The 12198-nt window shown below is 46.5% G+C and overlaps 4 non-coding genes and 2 pseudogenes across 4 annotated transcripts; all 6 read right to left on the reverse strand.

Moving 5' to 3' along the window:
- Positions 1-2461: 2461 nt before the first annotated feature.
- On the reverse strand, positions 2462-2574 carry LOC142371010 (U5 spliceosomal RNA). The gene has a single exon (XR_012767948.1). It is a non-coding gene; the product is annotated as a U5 spliceosomal RNA (small nuclear RNA).
- Positions 2575-3186: 612 nt separating this feature from the next.
- On the reverse strand, positions 3187-3305 carry LOC142401166 (5S ribosomal RNA). The gene has a single exon (XR_012773088.1). It is a non-coding gene; the product is annotated as a 5S ribosomal RNA (ribosomal RNA).
- Positions 3306-3675: 370 nt separating this feature from the next.
- Positions 3676-3850, reverse strand: LOC142370259 (U2 spliceosomal RNA; annotated as a pseudogene).
- Positions 3851-9780: 5930 nt separating this feature from the next.
- On the reverse strand, positions 9781-9893 carry LOC142371017 (U5 spliceosomal RNA). Its single transcript, XR_012767949.1, has one exon. It is a non-coding gene; the product is annotated as a U5 spliceosomal RNA (small nuclear RNA).
- Positions 9894-10504: 611 nt separating this feature from the next.
- On the reverse strand, positions 10505-10623 carry LOC142375213 (5S ribosomal RNA). The gene has a single exon (XR_012768900.1). It is a non-coding gene; the product is annotated as a 5S ribosomal RNA (ribosomal RNA).
- A 370-nt stretch (positions 10624-10993) lies between these two features.
- On the reverse strand, positions 10994-11168 carry LOC142370263 (U2 spliceosomal RNA; annotated as a pseudogene).
- Between the last annotated feature and the right edge of the window lie 1030 nt (positions 11169-12198).

Genomic DNA, 12198 nt, shown 5'->3' on the forward strand with positions numbered 1-12198 from the left:
ACACCCGAAGAGAGTGATAGGGTGCAGGAAAGCATTAGGTTATCGGAAAAGAAAACGGGGGTCAATCTAGCATCGGTTGGTGGGCAGTCCCGTGTAAAAAGGTAGTCTATACGAGAGGCTCTGGTGCCATCACCACTGAACCAGGTGAAGCCCTCCTCTCTGGGATGCATGGTTTTAAAACAGTCCTGAAGTTTAAAATCCTTGCAAATGCCCTGTAATAAAACCGATGTTTTGTCAACTTTAAAAAATTCCCCAGCTCTTTTTCTGTCACTCCTGCTTAAAATACAGTTAAAATCACCCCCTAAAACTAGTGGTGCCCTACCTAGCATGTGGGACTGCAGGTCTTCTGAAAGGTCATACCGGTCATTTTTTTCGTTAAAGCCATAAATATTTAAGAGGTTAAAATCTTGTCCCATAAAAGTCAAATGTGCTAAAAGTGCCCGTCCGTCTCTCACCACAGTGCTGCCCTTCACCAGAACCTGAGGGTTTTTGATCAAAATGGCCACTCCGTCATTTTTGTTTTGGTTGGATCCACTCCACAATGATGTCTGTGGCCACATCTCCTCCCACTGTCTGTAGTGCTTTAAAAACGGTAGGCCGCATTCCTGTATTAAAAGAACATTTAAAAAAGAGACCTCATTTGGTGAATTGGAGGGGAAGACTCTGGGCTCCTCCACAGATGAACTGTCTGAGGTAGTCCCAGCTCTTCCCCTCTTCTCTGAGACTATAGGAGAATCAGAGGACAATTCTGATGCAAGCCTCTTTGTTTGCTGGGCATCTGGGAGGGAGGCATCCTCGCTATCATCCTGTGATTGGACTTCTTCACATTCTGAACTAGCTCCGCCTTCTGCCTGCATCACCTCCTCCTCTCCAGAACTCTCCATTGGTGGGGGTGTAGCAGGCCCCTCCCCCTCCTCGGCCTCACCTGACTGCTGTCCACCATTCAGGGATTTTGGCGGGAAGTTTGAATTTTCCAGCCCAGCTGTTTCAAGTAGCTCGTTAACTGCCTCGGTCTGCCCTCCATTTCCTTCCCGCGTTTTTTTGGATTTCAATTTGTTGGCAAAGGATTTTGGGCAATCTCTGAAGAGGTGGTTTGATTCTCCACAGAGATTGCACTTTCTGCCATTCGTACACTCTTCGAAGGTGTGACCGATTCCTCTACATTTGCCACAAAACACCTTCGTGCAGGCCTCCACCAGGTGCCCGTGCTCCCCACATTTGCGGCAGAGTTTGGGCTGTCCCTGGTAGTGGATGTAGCCTCTGTTTTCTCCCAAGACAATCATGGATGGGAGATGTTTCAGGCCCTGGAAGCCCTGGGGGTCTTGCCATTGTTGGATGGGGACCCTCCAGGCGCAGTTCCAGATGCCGTCAACATCCCTCACCTTCATTGCCTGGCCTTTAACAGTGCAGAATCTTCCCAACCATATACAGATATCTTCTGCGTTCACCATTTCATTGAACATTCTGACAATTACTGTCTTCAGAGTATTGTCAGTAAGTTTCTCAACAGTAAACGCAGAAAACTGGGCTTGTACATTTTCAAATCTTGTCCAAAACTCCTGCAGCAAAGCTGCAGTGCGAAAACTTACATCGAAACCTTTGTTAAAAGGCAATGACAGGATGCAATTCAAATCGTCTGGCTTGAAGTTCAATATATTTTGAATTAGCTTTCGAGAGAAGTCCAATCTGGACATCTCTATGAGCTTTCCTTCTTTTTCTTTAAACAAAAATCTAGCGCTGTGGTGCCTCCTCATGCCAGCATAGTTTGCCGACATGATGGAGGCACCACAAACAGTTTTTAAATAAAATGCTTAAAAGAACAATAATAAATATCTCACTAAAACCCAATAAAAGAGTAAAAAGTGGATAAAAGGGTACTAAAAAGGGATACTTACCTTCCTCCAAAAAAAAAAAAAAAAAAACGGAACAACGACACCGACCCTGTTTCAGCTGAAACTCGTTCAAAAAGCAAAAACCTGAAAAAAAGGGGGTAATAAAGGAAAATTTGACAAAGAACTGCAACTACAAAAGAGTTGGAATACTTTGACCACGCACAAAAAAGAACCTCCAAAGCGTGAGAATTTAATGCCGAAAAGGCATAAAATAGTCCACCCAAAGGAGACGATCGCAGTCTTAGCCAAAAGGCCGAGAAGCGATAACCCTCCACTGTTTCACGTCCGAGCGCCCTTCCTGGCACAATGCGCACTTGTGGCGGTGCTCTTTTTTTGCCTACAAAGCGTCACTTTGCACCTCCGCCCACCCGCTGCAGTGAGCACTCTTCAGCCGTTTCAGATGGTACAACTTTGCACTCCCGCCCGCTCCACTGAGCACCATTCAAACAACAACACTTTAGCGCTCCAGCTTTGAACATGGGCACGGTCTCAAGAAATAAGGTGACTCTACTCCGAGAAGTCACTTGGCACAGCAAGAAGATTTCCTTTGCACAGACAGAATGGGCTTCACCCGCAAAGGTAAAGCCTTCCAAAAATAGAAACAACTCATTAATGTTGCTCTCCACGGAAGTCTTTAGTAAAAGGCGAAAGACTTGTACGTTATGAAGAGAAACCAGAGTACGAGTATTTGACACTGCGGGAGCAGCGCATCAGGCTAGTTGGCATAGCCACCTTCCCCACGGTGAGCTTTGCTTGGTTGAGACGCTGGCTCCTCGGCCGACCAGGTAGGAACAATCGGGCCCTATTCAATGGCTGCTTTGTCTTTTACTCTGTGCAAAAGACTAGGGGTCTTGAGGCTTTGTTCTGACCGCTCATTGGGTGTAGAGGTTTTTTTCAAGCAATTCTCCCAGTCGGCCCAATCCCAGAGCCATCTCAAAGTGGAGTTCACTTTCGCTCTCTTTTTTCGCAGACTAAAAAGCCAGAGTTTTATCTCAGAAGCTAAGCAGAGTCGGGCCTGGTTAGTATTTGGATGGGGAGACCGCCTGGGAATACCAGGTGCTGTAAGCCTTTTGGCTTCTCCAGGCGCATGCAGTTTGACTGCGTCAAATGCAAAGGCAGTCCCTGTTTGACGTTTTGGAACTGCTCCTTTGTCAGGACAAAGTTAAATGTATGAGGATCAAAGGCAACCGTGACCTGGGACACCTTAGCAGATCCAGGATCAGCAAGATGGATCACAGGGTGATCAACAGATGTTTCAACAAAAGACATGCAGAGAGAAGAGAAGAGAGAAAAATGCTTACAGCACCTGGTATTCCCAAGCGGTCTCCCATCCAAGTACTACCCAGTCCCGACCCAGCTTGGCTTCCGAGTTCGTACGAGATCGGGCGTGTTCAGGGCGGTGTGGCCGTAAGCCACAGTCCCCGTGACAAATATGTGTTACATAGGTGCTGGAACCATACGTTTCCCCTATTTCACCAGAGAGTTGGCTTGAGAGGCTGATGTAGAGCCTGCACGTCGACTTCCCTGATGTGATTGTTCTCTGCAGCTGAAAATGGGACTCTCAGATAACTTAGTGTGTGTCTGTCAAGCTCCTCTTTTCTCTGTGTGTAGTTTGGTGTTCATGGTCATACAGAGAAACCAGGGAAGCTCAATCCCACGACGTGCTCATAAACTGCGTCTTTTCTAAAGATTATAGTTCCATTTTAGAAGTCAGAATACTCCCTCAATGGCTCCCTGAAACTACCACCATGTACCGCTGGTTTTGTTATTTCACAAGAGTTGGGAAGAGTGCACCATTCCCGGCGGCACTGCAGTACCGGGTCGATGCGTGGAGTGAACGGAGCAAGCCCCTTTTTCAACCCCTGTGCCTAAAAATCCATTTAATATGTAGTCCTCATATAGAGGACGTATCAGATATTAAACTGATAAGAACAGATTTTTGTTTTGAAAAAATTTATTGACACTAATACATCCTATTTTCACAAAAACTTCATATTTAAGACATATGTTTTACCTATGAATAAAAACATCAATAAATAAGTGTAATCTGTATAACCACATTTAAAACAACAACAATAAAACAAGTTTTCCATGGGATATTACAGATAAAGTCAATGTCGTCTAATGTAAAAGCTACATGTGAAGTAGTTCTCATGCGAGTAGCAGTTTGTATTGAGTGTCTTTAAAAAGGAGTGCATTAGTTAAAATGCTCTCTTCCAAGTACATTTTTTGTGCAGGAGCGCAGTGAGTCCCTACCCAGGGAAACTCATTTCGCTCCCCCAAACAGTAGGTCTCTCGGGATCCTCTCGTGGTGCTCAGAGGAGATCCCCACCCTGTTGCTCCTTCTCACCTGCCTCACCCGGAGAGCCGGGCCGTCGCTGCTTTGACCTTTTTGTGTGTAGCTCCGGCTCCTTCATCCGAATGGGCACAGAGGCGATTCTTCTTTGTGGATGTGTCCTAGGCCCACCGCCTGCAGCTCCGGCCGCTTGAGCCGCTGCTGCGGCCATCCGGATCACAGCCACGGGGGGGATCTGCATGCGCTTCCTCACCAGCAAGTTCCTGGAGGTCCACATGGCGTCTTTGATGGCGGCTAGGGTGAGCCACTGCTTGGCAAAGTCATTCTTTTTTATTTTTGTTTGGCTCACCCCATAGAGCACGAGTTGTGCTGTGAGGACCTCCCTTGCTGGCAAGTACGGGAATTGCAAGGAGCCGGCTGTTGCCCACTGGTCTGCAGCAGCGCTGCACTCCCAGAGCAGGTGCCTCACCGACTCGGGCGCGCCACAACCAGGTCGCGGGCAGGTTGAGATCGCTGACATGCCCCGGGAGTGCATAACGGACCTGACTGGCAGGATCTCATGAGCCACCATCCACGACAGGTCCCGAAGTCTGTTTGGGAGAGCGGAATGGCTGACGTTGCACCAAACTGTTGAGGGCTCGCCGAACGCGAGCCCACGCACCGGACTCACTGGTTCCCGCTCCTGCACAACAGAAATCAAAGAGCGGTGGTTTGTTAAAACATGCAACTCCTCTGCCTCCAAGTTAAAATGCTTTAAGAACGTCTGGATAAAAGCATAGGATGGTGGCAGGCTAAAAGACACAGGCACTTTTAGGTCGGTGGGTAAAATCTTCAGTCTTCTGAGGTAAGAACCCATCCAGAATCGTGTCATTGCTTTAGTTTTGGGGTTTCCGGATGGGTCTGTGGCCTGTAGGATGTGCAGTGTAGTGTATCTGCTTCCTAAAAACAAATAAAAATCAGGCACTCCTTTTCCTCCTTTCTCTTTTTGTTTCTTCATTACATCTCTCCTCAGTCTTTCCCACTTGGAGCCCCACAGAAAATAAAAAATGGCTCGGTCCAGGTCTAAAAGCACTTTTCTAGGTGGGATAAAAACAGAACTGATTAGTAAAAGCAAAGGTAAAATCACGGCTTTGATGATTAAAACCTTTCCTTCAATGGTCAGTCCTCTAAGTCCCCAGTATCCTAGTCTTTGCTTTACTTTCCCTACCACGTCTGGCCAGTTTGATGTCCCTCCCCCTTCCTTGTCAAAATTAATCCCCAGTATTTTCTGTTTTGTCTGGGTTATAGTCACGGGGAGTCCTGCAGTCTCAGTCGCTGTCCATGGCCCGTAAAATTGGGCTTGGGTCTTGTTTCTGTTTAGTTTTGCCCCAGAGGCCCGTCCATACCAGTCGGTCAAGTCCAGAGTCCTATTGATAGATAATAGGTCTGTACATAAAATGTTCACGTCGTCCATATATAAAACACACTTTGTCGATTGTCCCCCGCTCCCCGGGACTCTCACCCCATTGATTCGGTGGTCCCTTCTCAAGCTCTGTGCCAGTGGTTCCACACAGATGATGTAGAGGAGGGCAGATAACGGACAACCCTGACGGACACCGCAGTGGATGTTTACTGCTTTTGTCAGATGCCCGTTAACAAGGAATTTGCTGGTAATGCCCCGGTACAGCAGACCCACCCAAGCTATAAACCTTTCTGGGAACCCCATTTTTTGCAGTACCTGGAAAAGGTACTGGTGCGAGACCCGATCAAAGGCTTTCTCAAAGTCTAAATTTAGGACTGCTAGCCGAATGTTTCTGTCTCTCGCATAACAGATGGTGTCTCGGATCAGTACGAGGCTGTCGGTTATCTTCCTCCCCGGGATGGCACAGGCTTGATCCGGGTGAATCAGGTCTTCTAAAAACAAGGACATACGTGAGGCTAAAAGTTTACTAAAAAGTTTACAGTCAAAGTTTAAAAGTGTAATCGGTCTCCAATTCTTCAAGTCAGTCTTGTCTTTTTTTTTGTGAAGAAGAGTCACTATCCCTGCTCTAAAACTGTCAGGAAGTCGCTCAAGTTGCTCAAATTCCATAAAAACAGTAAACAAGTCAGGTGCTAAAATATCCCAAAAGGTCAAATAAAATTCCAAGGGAAGTCCATCTTGTCCTGGGGACTTACCTTTCTTAAAATTTGTAAAACATTTATTTAACTCTGAAATGGTAAAATCTTGGGTTAAAAGCACACTGTCTTTTACTGTTTTTTCTATGAAATTTAAAACTTCTGTCATGGTGTCAATTTCAACAGGTTTTTGTTCGTACAGTTCACGATAAAATTGTTCAACAGCTTGTTTAATTTCTTCCATTGAATCAACTGTGCACCCGTTCTCTTTTCTTAGCTTTAAAATGGCCCCCCCTTTATTCACAATTTTCTTAAAAAAATACCTTGTGCACTTCTCTCCTTCCTCTATTTCTCGTTCCCTGCTTCTTAAAATGACACCCTTACTTTTAATATCTGCTAAAACCGACATCTCTGTTTTCACTTGTTTAATTTCATCATTAAAATCCATCCCTTGTTGGTTTAATTTAAAATAGCGCTGTAGTCGCTTCTGCAGTCCCATCATGCGTCTGTTTTCCCTATTCTTTTTTCTCCTACCTGCCTGTCTAAAGAAAGTCTGGGTCTTTTCCTTCACCATTTTCCACCAGTGTGCACGTGTATCGTAAAAGTCTTGAAGGGTCTGCCACTCGTGGTACTGCTCCCGGTACTGACTAACTATTTCATCTTCTTTTAAAAGGGAGCAGTTTAGTTTCCACAGACCACTTCCGGAAGTCACACCCGAAGAGAGTGATAGGGTGCAGGAAAGCATTAGGTTATCGGAAAAGAAAACGGGGGTCAATCTAGCATCGGTTGGTGGGCAGTCCCGTGTAAAAAGGTAGTCTATACGAGAGGCTCTGGTGCCATCACCACTGAACCAGGTGAAGCCCTCCTCTCTGGGATGCATGGTTTTAAAACAGTCCTGAAGTTTAAAATCCTTGCATATGCCCTGTAATAAAACCGATGTTTTGTCAACTTTAAAAAATTCCCCTGCTCTTTTTCTGTCACTCCTGCTTAAAATACAGTTAAAATCACCCCCTAAAACTAGTGGTGCCCTACCTAGCATGTGGGACTGCAGGTCTTCTAAAAGGTCATACCGGTCATTTTTTTCGTTAAAGCCATAAATATTTAAGAGGTTAAAATCTTGTCCCATAAAAGTCAAATGTGCTAAAAGTGCCCGTCCGTCTCTCACCACAGTGCTGCCCTTCACCAGAACCTGAGGGTTTTTGATTAAAATGGCCACTCCATCATTTTTGTTTTGGTTGGATCCACTCCACAATGATGTCTGTGGCCACATCTCCTCCCACTGTCTGTAGTGCTTTAAAAACGGTAGGCCGCATTCCTGTATTAAAAGAACATCTGACTTAAAAGAACTAAGAAAGGATAAAACACTCTGGGCTCTAACTTTCGACTTTACACTTCTCACATTAATAGTTGAGAGAGTGAGTGTCATGAGTATGGTTAAAAACAACAGGTATGACATCTTAAAAGACTAAATGAGGGTTAAAACATTTCAAATGTCTTAAAAGCAGTTATGTAATTTCTTGTGAATGGAGCTCTTCCTTCACTTCTACAGGTGAGAGGCGAGGGTGTTGAGCTCTATTCCCCGGTCGGACTCTGGGGGTTGGCCTCTGTTGCAAGGTTTTGTCAAACTTTGAGTCTCTAGGGGTTGATTGCAGAACTACATTTAAAAAAGAGACCTCATTTGGTGAATTGGAGGGGAAGACTCTGGGCTCCCCCACAGATGAACTGTCTGAGGTAGTCCCAGCTCTTCCCCTCTTCTCTGAGACTATAGGAGAATCAGAGGACAATTCTGATGCAAGCCTCTTTGTTTGCTGGGCATCTGGGAGGGAGGCATCCTCGCTATCATCCTGTGATTGGACTTCTTCACATTCTGAACTAGCTCCGCCTTCTGCCTGCATCACCTCCTCCTCTCCAGAACTCTCCATTGGTGGGGGTGTAGCAGGCCCCTCCCCCTCCTCGGCCTCACCTGACTGCTGTCCACCATTCAGGGATTTTGGCGGGAAGTTTGAATTTTCCAGCCCAGCTGTTTCAAGTAGCTCGTTAACTGCCTCGGTCTGCCCTCCATTTCCTTCCCGCGTTTTTTTGGATTTCAATTTGTTGGCAAAGGATTTTGGGCAATCTCTGAAGAGGTGGTTTGATTCTCCACAGAGATTGCACTTTCTGCCATTCGTACACTCTTCGAAGGTGTGACCGATTCCTCTACATTTGCCACAAAACACCTTCGTGCAGGCCTCCACCAGGTGCCCGTGCTCCCCACACTTGCGGCAGAGTTTGGGCTGTCCCTGGTAGTGGATGTAGCCTCTGTTTTCTCCCAAGACAATCATGGATGGGAGATGTTTCAGGCCCTGGAAGCCCTGGGGGTCTTGCCATTGTTGGATGGGGACCCTCCAGGCGCAGTTCCAGATGCAGTCAACATCCCTCACCTTCATTGCCTGGCCTTTAACAGTGCAGAATCTTCCCAACCATATACAGATATCTTCTGCGTTCACCATTTCATTGAACATTCTGACAATTACTGTCTTCAGAGTATTGTCAGTAAGTTTCTCAACAGTAAACGCAGAAAACTGGGCTTGTACATTTTCAAATCTTGTCCAAAACTCCTGCAGCAAAGCTGCAGTGCGAAAACTTACATCGAAACCTTTGTTAAAAGGCAATGACAGGATGCAATTCAAATCGTCTGGCTTGAAGTTCAATATATTTTGAATTAGCTTCCGAGAGAAGTCCAATCTGGACATCTCTATGAGCTTTCCTTCTTTTTCTTTAAACAAAAATCTAGCGCTGTGGTGCCTCCTCATGCCAGCATAGTTTGCCGACATGATGGAGGCACCACAAACAGTTTTTAAATAAAATGCTTAAAAGAACAATAATAAATATCTCACTAAAACCCAATAAAAGAGTAAAAAGTGGATAAAAGGGTACTAAAAAGGGATACTTACCTTCCTCCAAAAAAAAAAAAAAAAAACGGAACAACGACACCGACCCTGTTTCAGCTGAAACTCGTTCAAAAAGCAAAAACCTGAAAAAAAGGGGGTAATAAAGGAAAATTTGACAAAGAACTGCAACTACAAAAGAGTTGGAATACTTTGACCACGCACAAAAAAGAACCTCCAAAGCGTGAGAATTTAATGCCGAAAAGGCATAAAATAGTCCACCCAAAGGAGACGATCGCAGTCTTAGCCAAAAGGCCGAGAAGCGATAACCCTCCACTGTTTCACGTCCGAGCGCCCTTCCTGGCACAATGCGCACTTGTGGCGGTGCTCTTTTTTTGCCTACAAAGCGTCACTTTGCACCTCCGCCCACCCGCTGCAGTGAGCACTCTTCAGCCGTTTCAGATGGTACAACTTTGCACTCCCGCCCGCTCCACTGAGCACCATTCAAACAACAACACTTTAGCGCTCCAGCTTTGAACATGGGCACGGTCTCAACAAATAAGGTGACTCTACTCCGAGAAGTCACTTGGCACAGCAAGAAGATTTCCTTTGCACAGACAGAATGGGCTTCACCCGCAAAGGTAAAGCCTTCCAAAAATAGAAACAACTCATTAATGTTGCTCTCCACGGAAGTCTTTAGTAAAAGGCGAAAGACTTGTACGTTATGAAGAGAAACCAGAGTACGAGTATTTGACACTGCGGGAGCAGTGCATCAGGCTAGTTGGCATAGCCACCTTCCCCACGGTGAGCTTTGCTTGGTTGAGACGCTGGCTCCTCGGCCGACCAGGTAGGAACAATCGGGCCCTATTCAATGGCTGCTTTGTCTTTTACTCTGTGCAAAAGACTAGGGGTCTTGAGGCTTTGTTCTGACCGCTCATTGGGTGTAGAGGTTTTTTTCAAGCAATTCTCCCAGTCGGCCCAATCCCAGAGCCATCTCAAAGTGGAGTTCACTTTCGCTCTCTTTTTTCGCAGACTAAAAGCCAGAGTTTTATCTCAGAAGCTAAGCAGAGTCGGGCCTGGTTAGTATTTGGATGGGGAGACCGCCTGGGAATACCAGGTGCTGTAAGCCTTTTGGCTTCTCCAGGCGCATGCAGTTTGACTGCGTCAAATGCAAAGGCAGTCCCTGTTTGACGTTTTGGAACTGCTCCTTTGTCAGGACAAAGTTAAATGTATGAGGATCAAAGGCAACAATGACCTGGGACATCTTAGCAGATCCAGGATCAGCAAGATGGATCACAGGGTGATCAACAGATGTTTCAACAAAAGACATGCAGAGAGAAGAGAAGAGAGAAAAATGCTTACAGCACCTGGTATTCCCAAGCGGTCTCCCATCCAAGTACTAACCAGGCCCGACCCTGCTTGGCTTCCGAGTTCGTACGAGATCGGGCGTGTTCAGGGCGGTGTGGCCGTAAGCCACAGTCCCCGTGACAAATATGTGTTACATAGGTGCTGGAACCATACGTTTCCCCTATTTTACCAGAGAGTTGGCTTGAGAGGCTGATGTTGAGCCTGCACGTCGACTTCCCTGATGTGATTGTTCTCTGCAGCTGAAAATGGGACTCTCAGATAACTTAGTGTGTGTCTGTCAAGCTCCTCTTTTCTCTGTGTGTAGTTTGGTGTTCATGGTCATACAGAGAAACCAGGGAAGCTCAATCCCACGACGTGCTCATAAACTGCGTCTTTTCTAAAGATTATAGTTCCATTTTAGAAGTCAGAATACTCCCTCAATGGCTCCCTGAAACTACCACCATGTACCGCTGGTTTTGTTATTTCACAAGAGTTGGGAAGAGTGCACCATTCCCGGCGGCACTGCAGTACCGGGTCGATGCGTGGAGTGAACGGAGCAAGCCCCTTTTTCAACCCCTGTGCCTAAAAATCCATTTAATATGTAGTCCTCATATAGAGGACGTATCAGATATTAAACTGATAAGAACAGATTTTTGTTTTGAAAAAATTTATTGACACTAATACATCCTATTTTCACAAAAACTTCATATTTAAGACATTTGTTTAACCTATGAATAAAAACATCAATAAATAAGTGTAATCTGTATAACCACATTTAAAACAACAACAATAAAACAAGTTTTTCATGGGATATTACAGATAAAGTCAATGTCGTCTAATGTAAAAGCTACATGTGAAGTAGTTCTCATGCGAGTAGCAGTTTGTATTGAGTGTCTTTAAAAAGGAGTGCATTAGTTAAAATGCTCTCTTCCAAGTACATTTTTTGTGCAGGAGCGCAGTGAGTCCCTACCCAGGGAAACTCATTTCGCTCCCCCAAACAGTAGGTCTCTCGGGATCCTCTCGTGGTGCTCAGAGGAGATCCCCACCCTGTTGCTCCTTCCCACCTGCCTCACCCGGAGAGCCAGGCCGTCGCTGCTTTGACCTTTTTGTGTGTAGCTCCGGCTCCTTCATCCGAATGGGCACAGAGGCGATTCTTCTTTGTGGATGTGTCCTAGGCCCACCGCCTGCAGCTCCGGCCGCTTGAGCCGCTGCTGCGGCCATCCGGATCACAGCCACGGGGGGGATCTGCATGCGCTTCCTCACCAGCAAGTTCCTGGAGGTCCACATGGCGTCTTTGATGGCGGCTAGGGTGAGCCACTGCTTGGCAAAGTCATTCTTTTTTATTTTTGTTTGGCTCACCCCATAGAGCACGAGTTGTGCTGTGAGGACCTCCCTTGCTGGCAAGTACGGGAATTGCAAGGAGCCGGCTGTTGCCCACTGGTCTGCAGCAGCGCTGCACTCCCAGAGCAGGTGCCTCACCGACTCGGGCGCGCCACAACCAGGTCGCGGGCAGGTTGAGATCGCTGACATGCCCCGGGAGTGCATAACGGACCTGACTGGCAGGATCTCATGAGCCACCATCCACGACAGGTCCCGAAGTCTGTTTGGGAGAGCGGAATGGTTGACGTTGCACCAAACTGTTGAGGGCTCGCCGAACGCGAGCCCACGCACCGGACTCACTGGTTCCCGCTCCTGCACAACA

Source organism: Odontesthes bonariensis, chromosome 2, assembly GCF_027942865.1.
Source record: "Odontesthes bonariensis isolate fOdoBon6 chromosome 2, fOdoBon6.hap1, whole genome shotgun sequence".
Lineage (NCBI taxonomy): Eukaryota > Metazoa > Chordata > Actinopteri > Atheriniformes > Atherinopsidae > Odontesthes > Odontesthes bonariensis.